The sequence below is a fragment of the Musca autumnalis genome, unplaced genomic scaffold (genome assembly GCF_047663935.1).
Source record: "Musca autumnalis isolate F117 unplaced genomic scaffold, ASM4766393v1 scaffold_3, whole genome shotgun sequence".
Lineage (NCBI taxonomy): Eukaryota > Metazoa > Arthropoda > Insecta > Diptera > Muscidae > Musca > Musca autumnalis.
In genome coordinates, this window is record NW_027411866.1 from 113,351,187 (window position 1) to 113,364,948 (window position 13,762).

At 34.6% G+C, this 13,762-nt stretch overlaps 1 protein-coding gene across 4 annotated transcripts in view; it reads left to right on the forward strand.

Annotated features, from left to right (window-relative positions):
- The first annotated feature begins 230 nt into the window (after positions 1–230).
- The window catches only part of Pfrx (6-phosphofructo-2-kinase/fructose-2,6-biphosphatase), a 57,465-nt gene continuing 43,933 nt past the window's right edge, over positions 231–13,762 (forward strand). Inside the window, exon 1 of one of the 4 annotated variants that reach the window (XM_073973921.1) lies at positions 231–1,458. The gene's annotated coding sequence lies outside the window, so the exon portion shown is untranslated. Of the gene's footprint in view, positions 1,459–5,603; positions 5,963–13,762 lie in introns of those variants that run through there. The other 3 variants (XM_073973919.1, XM_073973908.1, XM_073973913.1) reach the window with 3 other exon arrangements.

Genomic DNA, 13,762 nt, shown 5'->3' on the forward strand with positions numbered 1-13,762 from the left:
TTTGCATAATTTCAAGAAAATCATTGCCATTTCCGCCATTTTCATCTCCAAATTAATGGCGATGACAACTTAACGATAGTATCGATAGTAATCGATATTTTAAAACATTATATCGAAAATATCTAATGTTGGGAATATCGATGGTTTGACAGCTCTAGTGTACTCCCCTTAAGTTTGTATGTTGTCAATTTTATTTACATTTCACTATGTTATCGAAAAAGAAGAAGCTCAAATAAAATTTTACTTCTACTGCTTTGCTGAAAGAAAATAATTCACGGTCTAATTTTTCGTCAACAATTCTTGTTTGTTGTGGACAAAAACTAAACAAAATAACAAAGGCATTTGTTATCGTATCACAAAATAATGTTCAATTAATTAAAATTTGATTAATGCAAAATCAAAATCAAGGAAAGAAGAGAACACTCTTGAGAAAACTTTGTGTACGAAAAAAGTAATCGTCGAATTGTGTCAATTTGCGAAAGAAGGATTGGATTTTTTTTCGGGCTCTTGAATCGTTTAAGTCAACGCTTTGATATTTAGTGGGCAAAATATAAAGCAAATGAGAATATGACAAAAGAGAATTGAATTAAAAAAATAAAATAAACATTCATATCCACAGTGAATTAATACGAGCATCGCCGTTTTGTATTGCCTCTTTGTTGTCGTGTTGCCAGACTTAAGGAAAGTGGCGTGTAAAAATTTGTGTTATTGCGAAGTGTTGGTCGTCGTATTGCACACTCTCGAGAAACTTGAAAGTTTTTTTTCGTGCAAATTTATTAATCAAATGCAAATGTTGTGAATATTTGTGCAATTAAATATATATTTAGTTGAGTACAATAAAATTTGCTAATGAAAAACCAAGATTATCATTAAGTCTCCCCAAAAATGTTTACAAAGATGGGATAGCCCTTTGTATTTTTGTGTATGAAAAAGTAATAAATAAAAAGAAGTGTTATTATTGCCATCGTTGTTGTTGTTTTTATCGTTGTCGGCGAGGCGACGTAACTCTGCTGGCTGGCTGGCTGTTTGTAGTGCGTGGTGGCGCTGGTGACAGTGTTTTGTTGTGTCTGCTTCAGCCTTAGTTTATTTACTGCTTTTGTTTTTAAACGGAATAGACAAAAAAATTAATAATAAATTGCAATTTTTGAGAAATTAAAGAGCATTTAATGGCAGAAAGTGTGTAAATGAAAAAATGTGAAAAAGTGCTATTATAATAAAAGAATATAGTAAATGAAAGAAAGAAGAAAGTATAAAATAAAGAGGAAATTAACAAAAAAATTGAATTCTCCTTCAATTGTCACCAAAACTACTACTACAACAAAAAATATAAAACACTTGTTCTCTTTATCGCACTCGTTTTCTCTCTCCGTGTGACAGCAAATAATAAACACAAGTAACAAACAACACTTAAAGGAATTGAAAAATGTTTGCAAAATAATTAATATGTTAACAATAATGGTAAGTAGTTAAAATATATTTATTTTTTACACAATTCAGCATCTTTTCCAAGCTAGTCTCTAAGTACTATTTTTATGCATTTACAATGCAAGATGGGACATTCACAATAGTCACTAAATTGCTTGTTCAGGTGACGAGGAAAACGAAACTATTGGAAAACAAAACTAAAATTATTAAATAAGTGTTTATAAAAAAGTGTTGTTAAAAAAATACAAAAAATAGATCTCAAATTGTGTTGTTACAGTGATTTGTGTTCATATTTGTGTGTGCTTTTCCTCATATTATTGTGAATGATTAAACGAACGAATATAACGGGGTGGGGCGAAATATCAATCCCTTATCTAAAAGTGCATTGTGAGAAAGGATTATACCCCAATAACGGCGAGTGCATTTCAATTGTCAAGATTTTGTGTTAGAAATGTGAAGTGTAATATATAATAAACATGGACATGACTATATTCTTAATATCATTTTAAGGGAAAAATCTATTTTGTTATTGTAGTACGATCTTAGGTTAGTTACCCAGCAAACTGTTTGTAGCCGAAGAAGTAGATGAATCGTGAGTGCAAGTGGTTTCGGACTACATCTTTTTGTGTGAAAGAAGTCATGCTCTTTACAAGGGCATGGTGCAGCGAGGATGCAGTCAATTTTGCTTCCACACCACACGTTTAGGATGCACTCCATTTTAGATCCACGGCACGTCTATGTGCTTTGGATTGAATATAAATACATTCTTAGCAGTTTAAATAGGTATGCAGTAAAAGTTCTAGCCATTAATAATATCCCAGAATAAATAAAATGCATTTATTATTTGTGTTAAAAAGGAGTATTAAGAACCTTATATTAACACAAATTATATTATACATTAAATTCAATCGCTATTGTGTTTACTTCCTCTGCTCTCCGTCATCATGTTCCGCTCATCCAAAATGTTTTTTATATTGTCTTCTCATCCCCAGTTCAGCCTTCGGCATGAACTTTAAATCTACTCCATTAATCATTTTCGTCTCTTGGATTACGGCAAAAAGGTCGCAAATTTTAATTAAATTAATTGTTTATATTTTTTAATTAACAAAATGTTAGAAAAGAAGACACTCTTTTTTGCTGCTTGTATGTAGGGATCGACAAACTGGCTTTTTTATTTGGGATCTCTATGCAACTGCTTCTAAGTTCTATGGTCAAAATAATTATCCTTTGTACAGAGTTATGCCTAAAAATGGTAAATATCGCTACATCGGGCAATATTTTTTATAGATTTTATTAGCTCAGAGGATAGCTGTCTCTATAAGCTTTCCAATGGTACCCATGTTGTCCTGGCAGAATTTTCCTTAAAGGATCTATGGTCAAAATAATTATCCTTATTAAAGGGTTATTCCCAAAAACAGTAAATATCGCGACATCGGCTAAGATTTTTAAACATTGTATTAGCTCAGAGGATAGCTGTCGATAAGCTTTCAAGTACCCATCTTGTCCCGGCAGAATTTTCCTTACAGGCCCTAAAAAGAGTATTTTTTCCATAAAAGCATTTTTGGATAGCTCTGTTAACTTTAACAGTGCTCTGCTAACGCGCTGTTAGCAAAAGCCTTAACAGAGCGCTTTGTGTCTCCGCTAGAGTGATTTGTGTCTTCGCTAATTAAATACGAATTTATCTTAATGGACATTTAAGTATATCGTCTGAAATCGTTCTGAAATGCCCAAAGACGTAACCCTTCCTATGGTAACACCCGAACAAATACTGCACTGCGACCATGACATTGTGTTGATGTACTGGAAGAATCTGTGTCTCGTCATGAAGAGATAATGCAGTTTTCAGACAGCATTGTGACAGTTTTGAATACTTTTCCATTACGTTGCACTTATATTCGCGGACCACACTGTAAATCTCTGAAACTAGAATAAATAGCGTCCCATGACTGATGAAAGTGTGGCGTTCAGAGGTGTTGAAATCCGGTGGTCTGCTGCTGGATACAATTATGAGGGAGCTGATCTAAACCAAGAGAAACGACGGGTTGTTTATATCTGGGGAATTGTGACACTCTCCTCTAGGTAAGAGAGTCCTCATTTATCGTGCAAAACGTAGAACTATTAATCTGCTCCTCTGGTCATTTCCGAGGACGAAATGCCACAACTCATGTTGGGCAATCAAGTCCTCCAAGACCAGATGGCTTTGACCTTCTAAAAGGGTATACAGAAGAAACCTTTCTTTGAGAAAGGGTCTATACAAAAACCCTTTCTTTCAGAAAGGGTCTATAGAAGCACTCTTTCTTTCAGACAGGGTCTATAGAAGCACCAATTCTTTCAGAAATGGTCTTTAGAAGCACTCTTTCTTTCAGAAAGGCTCTATAGAAGCACCCTTTCTTTCAGAAATGGTCTACAGAAGCGCACATTCTTTCAGGAAGTGTCTATAGAAGCACCCTTTGTTTCGAAAAGGACTTTTTCGGAAAGGGTCTATAGAAACATCATTACCTTCAGAAAGGGTCTATAGAAGCATCATTACCTTCAGAAAGGGTCTATAGAAGCATAATTACCTCCAGAAAGGGTCTATAGAAGCATCATTACCTTCAGAAAGCATAGAAGCACACTTTCTTTCAATCCCACGACAGCGGGTTCTAACGTACCGGATTGACCCGAAACCATAGTGTTTCGGACAGCGGCTGTCAACCCAGCATCAAACCTATGGTTCTACGTAGGTTTCTATGCTGTAACAACAACAACAACAACAACAACTTTCTTTCAAAAAGGTCTATAGAAGCACACTTTCTTTCAAAAAGGTCTATAGAAGCACACTTTCTTTCAAAAAGGTCTATAGAAGCACACTTTCTTTCAAAAAGTTCTATAGAAGCACACTTTCTTTCAAGAAGGTCTATAGAAGCACACTTTCTTTCAAAGAGGTCTATAGAAACACCCTTTATTTCAGAAATGGTCTAAAGAAGCACCCTTTCTTTCAAAAAGGTCTATAGAAGCACCCTTTATTTCAGAAATGGTCTAAAGAAGCACCCTTTCATTTCTAAAGAGTCTATAGAAGCACCCTTTCATTTCTAAAGAGTCTATAGAAGCACCCTTTCTTTTAGAAAGAGTCTATAGAAGCACCCTTTATTTTAGAAAGAGTCTATAGAAGCACCCTTTATTTTAGAAAGGGTCTATAGAAGCACCCTTTAAAAAAGGTCTATAGAAGCATCATTTCCTTCAAAAAGATTCTATAGAAGCATCATTTCCTTCAGGATGGGTCTATAGAAGCACCTTTTCTATTAGAAAGGAGAATATAGAATCACCCTTTATTTAAAAAAGGTCTCTTAACATACAATTTAAAACAGTGTGAGGCAGAGAACATTTTTGGGTCTCTCTTGTGCTCTCAATGAGCGATAACAAATTTACGCTCACTTAGAGCCATAGATGGGCTTTCTTGCACGCCAGCGTTGCTATGTTTTGTTTCTCTTTTTCGTTGTTACAACATAAATAAACATTTACGGGTAATTTTGCAAATTTGTTTTTAATATAATAGTTTTTTGGACTTGTTATGATACCGTCCGTGTTTAAAAAATATTAAAAAAGCAAAGAAATTTTAACAAAAACCACGTTCTAATTTTCCCTTAATTTCTATTTAAGAGAAATTTTGCCCATCTATGCTTAGAGCACATGGGCTCTCTTGTGAGTCACAATGCCTTCCCTGATTTAAAATATTATCACCTTTCTCGGTGTTGTTATTTGTTAATAATAGTTATAAAGAAAATTGTTTTAATAACAGCATTAATTCACTTAACTTTCCACCCAACCAGAAAGGGTCTAAGAAGCACTCTTTCTTTCAGAAAGGGTCTCTCAACATACAATTTAAAATATCACCTTTCTCGGCGCTGTTATTTGTAAATAATCTGGTTCTTACAACCACAACGTATGCCTTTTAATTGTAAAAATTTTAATACCAGCATTAATTCACTTAACTTTCCTCCCAATCCCTCGTTTGTTTGTTTTTTTTTTATTTATTTATCGGCATTACATATGTTGGTCATTCACAATAACGCACAATTCATTTCCTTCGCATATCTGTCAATTGGTAAAATTCCCCATTCGCTCTCCCAACATGAAATGCTCTCCCCCTCTCTGGGGTATTGTTATAACAATATATTCTCCCCAATTGTAGTGTTGTCCCTTTTCTCCCCATTAGCATGAAAGGTAAACACAAAAACACACAACATACCCCCGAGTCAGCCAGTCTGTCTGGTGTGCAGAAAAATATATTGAAGACAAAACGTAAAGAAAACCTGCGAAAAAAGAGTAAATTAAAAGATATAAAATAAAAATATCGCCATTTCTTCTTGTACGTTCGTTGTTTTGTGGTGCTGTGCTGTGTAGAAAAAGAAGATATAGCATTTGTCTGCTGCTTATTATAACTTTTCTTGGATAAATATCAACAAAACGAATCGACAAATCTCTGGGATTACTGTCTCTTATACGGCGAATGGAAGGAAGTCTACTTATCCTGGAAAAATAGAATTACCTATTTGAGGTGAGAAAAAAGTGTGTAAAGGAAACTAAAAGGATTTTTTTTTGGTATCATCATATACAGAGGAAATTCTATGCAAAATAATAGTAAAATAATGTTGCTTTTTTAACATTACTAAGAAAAAAGTAATTAAAATCGAAAGCTTATTTTTTGTCGGCTTCTCATTTGTTAGGATTGACTAATTTTTTGGTTCTTTATACAATTCCCTAACAAGTTTTATGCAAGTCTTCTAAATGTTGCACAAAAGAAATAAGAAAAACAACAGTGAAAAAATATCTATTCCTCCATGCAAAGCAAATATTCCTTCCATCCATATTCACATTATTCATAAAGCTTTATTTGCTTTTCTTATTTTCTATTATTTCTTCATATTCTCAACCCCCAAAAAAAAAACTACTGAAATGTTTTCAACAAAATCCGTTGTAATCTTTTCGGCTACTTTTTTGTTGATTTCTGGGAATTGATGTAATAATGTGAGTGAGCGTGTGCTTTTGACGGAAATGAAAAAGGAAGTGCCAAATAGAAAGGGTTGCCCAAGTTTACCAAAAAACAATAGTCTGTGGACTTTTGTACTCAGGATGAGTACCTATACATTCTCACCTTTGAACAAATTCAATTATTATATTTTGTTTGTTGTTCTTCCTCCACCACACGTTCCCTCTAGCCTTGTTCAAAATGCAAGTCATTGACTGTTGTGAATGCCAAAGTTAAGCGAAAAAAAAAGCATTTTAAACGAAAGTCAACTCAATATGTTAGACATTTCCACGTGTAGAAATTGTTTGTTTTTATCTTTTCTTTCTTATGTGTAGATGTTGAGGGGTTTGTGTACCCCTTTTTCAACCTCCCACTTTTCTCACTATTTGATTAGTATTTTTGTTTTTTCTCTTGTTGATATTTTTGTTTGAACAATATTATGGCTGGTGGCGTTTTGTAGCTTGTCATTGTGTTTATGCAAAATTAAAGAGGGTATTCTAAAAAGCACTTAGGGTTGCCAATATAATTTCCCAATAAATTAAATGGGATTTTTAATAAATCCCCACTAATTGTTGCATAATACATATTTAAAAAATTATTGGGGATTTCTGAGTGAAATCGGACACTTTTTCAAAAAGTGGTTTTTGATTTCCATTATTTTTTGGTGTGTTGATGCTGCTCATCAGCAAAACATTTCAGTATATTTCAGATTTTTTTACTAACGGTTCCAGAGATATCGCACCTTGGAAAAGTCGTATTATGTAAAAATATTGTCCCAAATAAAAAAATCTTATAGTATTTTTTGTTGTTTTATTAGCTAATCTAATAAAAAATAAAAAAATTGCACAGTGGTCTTGGATGCAATTTTCGCGATTTAAAATTAATGTTTATCAATGATTGTACTTTTCGATTTTTTTGAATGTTTTGTATTTATATTAAACTACGATTAATTACAAACATTTTAAGTCCTATTTGGTAGTGGGATTCGAATATATAGATACTATTTTTCTAAATTTTTTAAAATTTGTTAAGAATTTTTTTCCAATATACCACTGAGCAAAATTTGTTTTTATACTAAAAAAGACAATTTTTTTAGGCAATCGCTCAGGTGGCCCTTGTTAATGTCAACCGAACGCCATAAAATATCATATATAATATTTTTGGATCAAATGGAAAGGCCTACCCCCTACCCTTTCAAAAAAAATCTTTTTTATGGATAACCCTAATGTCGATCCTTTCCGAGATTTGAGAAGATATGTTACTGTACAATATGGGCATCCTTTTAAAGCTTATAGAGAGTACTTTTACGCGCGTAGTCCACTTTAGCACCTGTCCATTAGGGAAAGTTTTTAATCCCCGGCCGAAGTCTGCCTACTCAAGGAGTACTTAAAATTAAAAAAAAGTTTTGTTCGCGCAGCCAACTTTTGCAATTTGTTGTAGGCTCTGCGGCCGAAGGCCCGCTACTTAAGCAAACTTTTAAAGTCGATTTAGACTTATTGTTGCAACAGTATTTATATGTATGTTCGTCTTTCTTATTAATTTTATTATTTTATTTGACTATGTTTCTATATATCTCCAGTTCTATGTATGTTTGTGGCTGCTTCGATGAGTTGTAGCTCAAAGCTACTGGAGTTAGTTGAGTAGGTTTGGCAGGGCAGTTGAAAATTTCAGCCCAAACCTAGAGGTGACCCAAAACAATACTTGTTGCATTTTTTCCCACGGATAGAAATGCGAAGTGAATTATATATTATGGGTATTTTACACGATATGTTTTTTTACATATCGACGCCTCCAAACAATAGTATGCTAAGTCGAATTAGCATGCTTTCAAGTTCTTTACATTTTTATATTTAACGTCCTTTAACTTAAATTCTGTCAAATTTTGGTAAAGATCGGACAATCCGAACAGAAGTTATGAACAAATATTTACTTAGCATAGTACTGAAGGTCAAAGAAATTTCTAAACTTTTAGAGCTTGTCCTGCAAAACTCGCTTTTCAGAATTAGCAAACTATTATTTGGAGGTGTCGAACGTCCTTTAACTTAAATTCCGTCTAATTTTGGTAATGATCGGTCAATCCGAACAGAAGTTATAAACAAATATTGACTTAGCATAGTACTGAAGTTCAAAAAAATTTCTAAACTTTGAGAGCTTCTCCTGCAAAACTGACTTTTTAGACTTAGCATACTATTATTTGGAGGTGTCGATATGATGTCCAAGGATTGTATCAGACTATATTACAAGACAATTCAATGCCTTTCTTTTGTAATTTGCGCCAAGAATTCCGCGTAATCTATTAACTTCCTGAGAAATCTGAGGTAAAAACGTGCATTTATCGACGTCCAGGAAGGAATATTTTGCACAAGAACAACTTCAAAGCTTTCTAGGGTCTCAATTTGACAGTAATTTTGTGCTTTTTATAAAGTACAATAACTAAAAACGCAAAGAATTAAGCAAGGGTCAGCTTTAATGAGATATACAAGAAATCAGACCTTAAATAAATGATTTTTTTCTCTAAAATATATCTCAGACACCCAGAAACATTCGCCAAAACTATAAAATGTATAAATTTTGCTGCTAATTCCATAAATTGTACGGTAATACACATATTTCCTTGGGGGGTATGTAAACTTTTGTCCCCATCATTTTTTGGTTTTTGTAAAATTTACCGTTATTTGTATTATGGAATATACTTTTGTTGCATTAAATATTGTGTTTTAGCGAGAAGAAATAAAACTGTATACTTGTAATTTCATAAAAATCATTGCTTACCCTAAAACCCGAGATTTATGGGGTGTATGTAAACTTTTGTCCCTGACTGTATACCTACATAATGGTTCTGTTCATTTTTGAAAACGCAGAATCTTTTAACCTTTTGAAAACTTTAATGCTTCTAATTTGGCAACAATGGTGATTTCAAGTTTTTTTTTGCATTATTTTTCTTTGTCCTGCTTTACATAAATAGGTCTAATACAAAAATTAAACAAAAACAAATATTCTCTATATGAAGTGATTTTATAAATAGCCTTCTCCTCCATACACTCTATTATAACTTTATTATTATGTAGAATTTGAGTGGCGTGACTAATACGCAATATCAACAACAAACAACAAAATCAAAACAAAGCAATCTATTTTCTATTTTCAAACCCATGTGCGTTAGATTTTTGCTTTACACACGCTCACGTGCAAAGTTTGGAAAGGTGGTGTGTTGTTGTCAATAACCTGTTTTTATTAAAAATAAAGTACACATATGAGCAACTGATTTATAGATAACACTGGTCAACAAAATGAAAAAAAATTGCAGTTTTATTTGATTTTTGTACCCTCAGCATTTATGCTAACGAGGCACAGTGTCACGACCGTGGCCAAAAATGGTAAAAACTAAATACTTCGTTGAACAAACTTATTGATGGGGAGTGATAGAAAACATATTAATTAAGAAGAATCTGAATTTTGGTACTAATATGTGAAGTAGTTTTTGCTATATGAGGATTTAAATCCGACAATTTTAGTTAATACGTATTTTTGTGTTTTTTTTCTAAAATTAATAAATTATATTATGCGTTAATATTTAAAATTTAAAAGTAACGGTCACTGCAATATGGTTCCTATGTTCTCCTGGGATGTAATAAACTTGGCTATACTTTTGTTTGCATGTAAATATTAATCATATGGTGTTTACATTTACCCAAACATGTATTACTAAGTTTATTAATTTTCTGAAGCAAATTTTAAATTGAGTGGAGTGGGAAAAAATTTGTATAAAAGTGTATATCGATATTTTTTGCTGCATGAGTAGTAAAAAGTGAGTACTTCAAATATATAAAGGTCACAGCTGCAGAGGTTTGCAGACGAATGTGTCATTTCTCTTTTTCAGCGACCACTTCACTGAGAGGATACCCCTTTTTGTAACAAATCGTTTTGCGGTGTTGGCTATAGCGCGAAAACGTATGAATGATCATCATATATTTTTGTGGGCTTATTAGGTACCTAATAATCTTGCTTTCAAACGAGATAATTTTAAATAAACCAATTTTTAAAAAAATTGTGAGCAGGGAATATCAAAATTCGAATTTTTACAAAAAATTGACAATTTTTTGACCACTTATCGGTCATAATTTTTTTTAAAGTAAATTTCTCATATATAAGGACAAGAGTTTTATATATTCAATATGCTCACAAACAATATGAAGACTAAACACCAAATTTCAGTCATATCGGGTGGATATTGAGGCCAAAACACTCAAAATACCGAAAATGAGGAGGCACGGTTCTGTAGGTATTCGAGGACCTATACCGACATATTTCTGGTGGAAGGTTATAAGTCCCCCAACGGAGACTTAATACCAATTTTCAGCCATTTCGGTGTGCTAATCAGGCTAAAACCTCCAAAATACCGAAAATCGGGAGGTACCGTCCTATGGGGGCTATATGAAGGCGTGGACCTATGCAGACAAATTTCAAGGTGAAGGTATAATGTACACTACGATGACTAAATACCAAATTTCAGCAATTTCGGTGTAATAATGAGGCTAAAATCTTCAAAATACCGATAATCGGGAGGTACCGTTGTATGGGGGCTATATCAAAACGTGGACCTAAGCGCACAATTCTCTGTTGAAATGTTTGATACCTCTGCCGAAGGCTAACCACAAAATTTAAATACTTTCGGTTGGTCATTGTGTCTAAAAAATTCAAAATACCGAAAATCGGGAGGTACGGTTCTATGGGGGCTATATCAAAACGTGGACCGACCAACCCAATTTTTTGTCCTGAAGATTGCAAGTCAATAATAGGTACGTGTACCAAAATTGATGCACCTACTACAACTCCTTCTATTTTTGGCCACAGTTAATATGAACTCGCGACATTGTGCGAGGGTATATACACTTTCATACGGACAAAATGTGCCTCATCGAAATAATGGTTTTAGACCCCAAGTATGTTTGGACGAAATGTGTTTCAGACAATTTGGAGTCGATTTAGCAATATCCGTCCGTCCGTCTGTCTGTCCGGCTGGCTGGTGCGCACGATAATTCTCGAGCAGATGAGCCGATTTTTCCCAAAGTTTGGCTTTAGTATTATTTTGTCCAAACTTAGTTTAAGTTCGAAAATGGGTCATTCGGTCCACTCCTTCAGGTACCTCCCCAACAAAAATTCGAAAATGTTCGGAAAATTTGGGCGTACGATAACTCTTGAAGGGAGTAACCTCTTTGGTCTATACTTTGCACATCGTGAAATGTCTACCAGACTTAGATGACATTCCAATGTGGACTCAATCGGTCCATATTAGAAAATGTTCGGAAAATTTGGGCGTACGATAACTCTTGAAGGGAGTAACCTCTTTGGTCTATACTTTGCACATCGTGAAATGTCTTAGATGACATTCCAATATGGACTCAATCGGTCCACTCCTTCGGGTACCTCCCAACCAAATTTGGGATAAGTTCAGTTTAGGGCCTGCTCTCGAATCGCTTTGGTTTTTATTGCAAGAGCTTGTATTCACTGCCCCCATACGAAGGTACAAGTTTCATCAACGGCAAGTCCGTACTTCCTGAGAAAATAGCCTGAAGTATGCAAAAAACCCCATGACACCGTGTGTAGTGGTTGGAGCGCAAGAAAAACCTCTACAGGATCTGCCGATTTGGTCCAAAATTTGGTCTTCGTAATATTTTGTCCAAACTTAGTTTAAGTTCGAAGATGAGGCACATCGGCCCACTCCTTTAGGTACCTCCCCCACAAAAGTTCAAAAATGTTCGGAAAAATTGTGCGCGCGATAACTCTTCAAGGGAGTGACAGATTTAGTCCATACTTTACACATCGTAATATATCTACAAGATATAGATCAGGTTCGAATATGGACTCTATTTGTCTATTCCTTCGGGTACCTCCCACACAAAATTTCGTATAAGTTTACTTTAAGACCTGCTCTCGTATCACTTCGATTTTTATTAAAACAATTTGCATACGCTGCCTCCATCACGACGGTAAAAGCTTTTTCAGAGGCAAGTCCTTCTTGAGAAAACAGCCCGAGAGGTGTAAAAACCCCTATGGCACCAAATGTAGTGACTGTAGAGCACGATAACTCTCGAACTGATCAATCGATTCCAAAAGATGATTACGATGACCCACTGAAATGACTAGTGGGAGCGATATCTATCGAAAGGATATAACTCTCAAAATAAAATCCACTTCCATAATGGACTATGTCGGCCCAAACCTTTAAGTACCTCCTCCGCAACACTTTTGAATTTAAATCCTAATCCACATTTTTTCGGCAAGTTCAAATGTCCAAAAAGGGCCACAAAATTCTGAAAGGGCCTTAAAAACATTCGATCTGTCCGTAGAAGAAAGTTTCAATTCACATTGGCTGAGGGTATATCTTTGACGGACACTTTCTTACTTGTTTTCTTTGTGGTTCTCAAAATAAAGTCCAGTTATTTTCAAATCTACAGGGGCATCTCTTAAATAAAGGGATGACGGGCTTAACGAACCTGCGGACCCCAGTAAATACGTGGGATGTCAGGGCCCCCTAGGGAAATTTTATGCGTCCTGCGGATATACGGCGGGCACCGTTAAATAGGGTATTGGGAACACTTTCAGAAAATAATAATCTCAATACATGATGATTGTAGAAATTTTGAAATATTGACCGTTTGTGAAAACACCTCATATTTGTGGGTGGACCTATTGATGGGCCCCCTAGGAAAAATTTGTGCGTCCTGCTGATATATGGGGGCACCGTTAAATAGGGTATTGGGAGCACTTTCAGAAAATAATAATTTCAATACATGATGATTGTAGAAATTTTGAAATATTGACCGTTTATGAAAACACCTCATATTTGTGGGTGGACCTATTGAGGGGCCCCCTAGGAAAAATTTATGCGTCCTGCGGATATATGGCGGGCCCCGCTAATTAGGGTATTGGGAGCACTTTCAGAAAATAATAATTTCAATACATGATGATTGTAGAAATTTTGAAATATTGACCGTTTATGAAAACACTCCATATTTGTGGGTGGCCCTATTCGGGGCCCCTTAGGGAAATTTTATGCGTCCTGCGGATATAGGTCGGGCACTGTTAAATAGAGTATTGGGAGCACATTCAGAAAATAATAATTTTAATAAAGAATGATTTTAGAAATTTTGAAATATCGATCGTTTATGAAAACACCTCATATTGGTGGGCCCCCTAGGAAAAATGTATGCGTCCTGCGGATATACGACGGGCACCGTTAAATAGGGTATTGGGAGCACATTCAGAAAATAATAATTTCAATAAAGAATGATTGTGGAAATTTTGAAATATCGACCGTTTATCCCT